Here is a 6,000-nt window from a genome sequence, read left to right on the forward strand (position 1 = left end):
AGACTTTGACTATTGTACTTTGAGATGATTGTTCTTTGTTCAAAACTTTGTGGCACTATGGTGGAAACTATGTGGTCATTTTAATGATAAGTTGCTGTGAAATCTGTAATAAGTTGCAATATTGTGAATGCTGTACCTTGATTTTTTGTGAATGTTTTGCCTTGATTTGTTATGGAATAAATAGAGTGCTCACTATACTGTGTATTCAGAACCTTAAAAGCTGTCCACAGTAGCATTCTTCTGGAAAGCTGCTCATCCATGGCTTTACAAGACTCCAGATTCCAGAGCGGAATGTGGGAGAAGGCAGATTTGTGCAGAGAGATAGATAGGATGTTCCAATAGGTTTAGTGCAGTTTCAAATTATTACAGCTTAAAACTCCACTAAGACTTTTGGGACACCCTAAGTCAGCCATATGCTAAGCTAGAATCTTAGCATCTGGGTTGCTTCCTCATGTCTAACTTTAAATTTTGTGGCCTTGAATTAGCTACTTCTCCTTTCTGGGTTTCATTTTGCTGGGCCTCTGATGCCCCCATTCCTGGAATGTTTATTTGACACAGATTAAAGAATGAGTTAGATGGGTAGCCTAACTTTTGTTATTGTTGTTGTTCAAGAAAATCATGAAAAACCAGGGGCAATATCATCACCAGGAAGCATTATCAAAACAATGGGAATTTAAATATCTTACTCTAATTGGGCTGCTATGCATATATCTCTGCTATATTAGAATGAGTATTTCTCTGATGGAAATCCTGAAATACCTGTGTATAAGGCCCTCCTCAGAAGCTTTATTGATGGCATTATCCCATCTAATTGTACAAAAGAATTTCCTGGCTTTCATTCTGCAGTCAGCTTTCCTTGTACAGAATAGGAAACTACAGAATTCTTTGGATAGCAAATATTCCAGCTATTTTATTTTCATTTCTTATGACTTCTAGATAGTGGAAAGATTTTAGATTGTGTGTATTCAATTTAGAAGGCAATAGCTCCAGAAAGACTTCTCCCTAAGAATTTATAACATCTACTGGTGCTGAAGGGCCCAGGTCTTAACACCCTCCTCAATTCTGAGGTATCTCAAAGTATAAAGGAAGAGAATTGTATTTATTTATTTACCCTAGGTAAAACCTTGGTCTTGGATGAAAATTATCTTTTTCTTAAATGCTGACTGAACTTGAACCTGTTTGGTCTAGCCTGGTCTCCCCTGGGCCTAACAAGAATCCTCTATTGTGTTGCAGATGATTAGCAATGAGGATGGGTACCAGCTGTTGGGTTGAGGGGAAAAGTAGGAGTTGGGGCTTATTTATAAGAATCCCAGAGGGCCAGATGCAAGTGAGCAGAACCAAGAGAACATTCTATCCAGTAACAGCAATATTGTTTTAAGAACAACTTTGACGGAGTAAGTAAGTCAATTTTACCATTATAAATACCTAAATTAACTACAAAGGGCATCTACATCCAGAGAAAGAACTGATGAATGAAATTATGTATGAAAATTATTATATATAATAATATATGTGTGTATACATATATGTATATATGTATAATATATATAAACTATATTATAAAATAACATAAAAACATTATACACACATATATTTGTGTCTAATAGTAGCCATCTCTAGGGCAGGGGGAAGGGGAAAAGGGAAAAAAAGAAATTAGCATGATAACTTTATTATATATTTAAAAAGAATAGCAAGTTGTACTTACTAGATTTGCAGTTTTCATGTGCAATCATATTTTTTATTATTCTATGCTATATAAGTGCTTGTTTTATTCCATACATTTAAAATTAATTAAATAAAAATTTTTTAAAAGTTATATGTTTGTAAGATAAGAAATGAGGTAAGTATAAAGAAAGAATCAGAACGGAAATGGAACCCTGGGCTTGGGAAACAGCAAATAGAACAGTTTGGCTGGAACACAAGGTATGGGAAGGGGAGTAATAGGAAATGTCTGAAAAAGCAGACTTGAGTCTGATTATAAAAGGCTTTAAATGCCAAACTGAGGAGTGTGCATTTTACCTTTGAAGCAATAGCTACTTTAGTTCTGTTTTATTTAAATCTGCAAAAGAGAAACTTTGACTAACTCTGAAAGCCCCTTCCAGCTCTGACATATAACTTAGAATCTGAATTTAATTAGAGACTGTAGGTTTGCATTGCTGATGATGTGATCATGTAATTGGAGAAGTTTAGTCATGAATCAGACTCCCCTAATCATTTTCAAGTTGACTGGGGCTTTAGAGATTTTAATACCAACCCTTTCATTTGACAGATCAGGAAGACCAAAAGATGAAGCGATTTGCCTAAAGTGACCAATCAGCAAGCATGTATGAAATACACCCTGTATTACAGGCACCATGTTAGTCCCTGAGGACACAAGGAAAAAGCTGAAAGACCTTGGAGTTCCAATTGGAGTTTTCAGTTCTAATCCAATCCAATCTAATAAATATTTATTAAGCACTTACTATGTTCCAGGTTCTGTGCTAAGCACTAGGAATATAATTAACATAAAGAAAGACAGTCCTGGTCCTTAGGTAGCTTAGAAGCTATGAGAGGTGGTGGGAATGCCAGGGGAGCACCTGGCACCAGAGACAGCTTGTTCTGTGGATCTGAAACCAGGCAGGGTAGTAGAGGAAAAGTGGAGTGAGCTGAGAGTCCAGTTTCTTCCCTCTATAACGGAAGATATTGAGAAGAGTTTGTTACTCTCTCCTCCAGCCCTCCAGTCAGAGGGGAGAGGAGGCTGAGGGAGGTGGTGTTAATCAAGGCTAGAGTTAACAGCATGGTGATGAAATTAGAAGTGATGACTGTGTTCTGGGAGGGGCATCTTATCCCATGGAGCTGAAACCAGGCAGAACAGCAGATGCAAAGTAGACCCTAACAGTTGATGTGCACATATGAATATAGGAGGTAGGAACTAGCCCTTCAATTTCATTGGTAAGGAACTCCCAGGTGAGGAAGCACCCTCTGTCAATGCAGGTTGGCACCTCTGCAACTTTTAGCCTAAGAGTTGCCTAGAGTACAAGGGATTTTTTCTGTGGAATTAAGATTCAGTCAGAGGACCACACTTGAGGACCTAGAGTACCACATGTGACCTCGAGGTCACAGGTTCCCCACCCCTAGAACTTAGGTAACTTGCCCAGGGTCCTGGCTTTGGAGCCAAGAAATTCCAGAAATGTCTTCTGACTCCAAGGCTAGCTTTCTATTCAAACTCTTCTAAACAATTCCAAGTTGCTTCTACATATAAGCATACATAAATTAGACAAATAAATGGAAGGTAATTTCACAGGGAGGTAACAGTTGCTGGAGGGATCAGGAAAGCTTGTGATTTGTGAGAAGCTTGGGATTCTGTGAGGCAAAGGGGAGGAAAGAGTGCATTCCAGGCATAAAGGTTAGCCTGTGCAAAAACATGGTGATGGTAGATGAAATATTAGGTAGAGAGAACAGAAAGTTTATCAATTAGGCTGGGAGGCTGAGTCAATCTGTACAGATCATATATGCTGATTTATTTCCTTCTCCCTCGCCACCACAACCATCAGCTCAGGTTTCTTGCCTATGGTCCAACCTTTCTCAAGAAGTCATTTTAGTGCTATTGAACCCCATCCATGAATCTGCTTTATGCATGCCCAATCCTGAACTCAGCAGTTTGAAACTATTTCCTCTTGCTTTGCCATTCAGTGCACAGTTCAAAAGCGTAAGATTGCTACACTCACTAGGTACTTATCCTAAGGGGTATTCCTTCTTTCTTCCTCTGCTCTTTGATTCCCTAGAAAGTAATTAAAGCTGCCTGGCAACAGTACAGCAACACCTGAACAAGCCAGAAGGGGTGGAGCCAATTGTGTGTAGTGGGCAGCTAACTAATATGTCATAGTGATTCAGTATTTCAAAACTTCCTGGGTCTGTAATCCAGACCAATGAATTCATCAATATGAATATTTCCTCCACGAGTAGGCAGCTAGATGGCACAGAGAATAGAGCTCTGGGCCAGGAATCAGGAAGACCTGAGTTTGAATCCAGCCACAGACACATACTATGTGTGTGACCCTAGGCAAGTCACTTAACCTGATTCAGTATTAGTTTCTTCATCTGTGAAATGGAATAATAATAGCACCTGCCTCCCAGGTTGTTGTGAGGATCAAATGAGATCATATTTGTAAAGTGCTGCGCACAGTGGTTGGCACATAGTAGGTACTCAATAAATGCTTATTCCCCTTTCCTTCCTTTCCCTAAGAGAGAAGGAAGCATGCCTGAGTTTGCTGATGCCCAGAAGGATACATCTGCTTCTAAGGCTGAGTCTCTCTAAATCCAACTAGGTTTGTCCAATGCAGGAAATCCAATTAGGTGGTAGAATCAAAGTTACCACTATAAATTAATCAACCAACAAGTATTTATTAAGAACTTACTGTACCGGTGCTTGGCATCATGCAGGGTGCTAGGAATACAAATCAAAAACTCAAAGTCTCTGCTGTCAGGGAGCATAGATTGTATCAGGGGAGACAACATATATGTGTATAAATATGCATGAAATATCTACAAAATAAATACAAATTAATTGGGAGGGATGCTATCAATTGAGGAGCATCAGAGAAGGTCACAAGGTTACCACCTCACATCTACCAGAAATAACAAATCTTCGAGGGGATGCAGGGAAAAAATAGGTACACTAATGAACCTGTAGTAGAGTAGTAAACTGGTCCAACCATTCTGGAAAACAATCCGGAACTCTGCCCAAAGGGCTATAAAACTGTGCAGCAGTACCACTACTAGGTCTGTACCCCAAAAAGATCAAAGGAAAAGGGACCTTTATGTACAAAAATAATTATAGCAGCTCTTTTTGTGATGGTAAAGAATTGGAAACTGAGAGGCAGCTCATCAGTTGGGGGATAGCTGAACAGGTTATGGCATATGATCGTGATGGAGTGTCATTGTGCTATAAGAAATGACAAGGATGGTGGCTTCAGAAAAAAACATGGGAAGACCTATAGAAACAGATGTAAAGTGAAGTGAGAACTGGGAGATCATTGTCCATGGTAACAGCAATGTTGTAATGATGATCATCTATCAAAGACTTGGCTAATCTGATCAATACAATGATCTAAGACAATTCCAAAGGGCTCATGAGGAAAAATGCTACTCACCTCCAGAGAGAGAACTGATGAACTTGAAATGCAAATTGAAATATAATTTTCTAATTTTTGGTGATATGGCTAATACGGAAATGTTTTACATGATTTCATCTGTATAATTGATATATTGTTGGCTTTCTCAGTGGGTAATGGGAGAGAGAGGACCTGGAACTCAAAATTTTAAAAGAAAAGAATGCAAAATTAAACAACAAATTTAAAATAAAAATAAATAAGAAGGAAGGAAGGAAGGAAGGAAGGAAAGGCCTCAAGTAGGAGATGTCACTCAAACTGACCTTTGAAAGAAACTAGGAATTCCAAGACCTGAAGGTGATGAGGGAGAGCATTCTAGGCATAAGGAACAACCAGTGCAGAGGGACACAAATCAGAGTACTGTCAAATGTGAGGAACAGTGAGATCAGTTTGACTAAATTCTAGATTGTATTAGGGGAGAGTAATGTATAATAATGCCAAGAACAGATGTTGGTATTCAATCTTAGAAGTAATAGGGAGCCACTGAAGTTTATGGAGTAGGGATGTATACTGGAAGTTTTTCCAGCTTGAAAGGTCTTATCCCAGTTTACAGCTTCCTGGCATAGTTTCTAGGTCCCCAGGGACTATCTAAATCTTGATGAAATATTAGAATTAGACTTTAACGAGGGAAAGACTCAATAAATATATGACAGAATAGGAACTGGACCAGTGATTTCTTTGCCTTAAGGAAACTACTAAATGAAGGAAGATGCAGTTAAGCATATTTTCTGTAATTTGTAGTCTTAAAGTTGTCCAAAACACCAAGTTAACTGTCTTTCCCAGAGGTAGGTAGGGGAGAGGGTGAAGGAGAGAGAGAGAGAGAGAGAGAGAGAGAGAGAGAGAGAGAGAG

The 6,000-nt window shown here is 38.8% G+C and overlaps 1 protein-coding gene across 2 annotated transcripts in view; it reads left to right on the top strand.

Moving 5' to 3' along the window:
* CALY (calcyon neuron specific vesicular protein) overlaps positions 1-6,000 on the top strand; it is a 122,572-nt gene that overhangs the window by 15,138 nt on the left and 101,434 nt on the right. The window lies entirely within an intron of this gene.

Source organism: Petaurus breviceps, unplaced genomic scaffold, assembly GCF_028583685.1.
Source record: "Petaurus breviceps papuanus isolate PSGF00001 unplaced genomic scaffold, PetGlider_PUasm1.0 90825, whole genome shotgun sequence".
Taxonomy (NCBI): domain Eukaryota; kingdom Metazoa; phylum Chordata; class Mammalia; order Diprotodontia; family Petauridae; genus Petaurus; species Petaurus breviceps.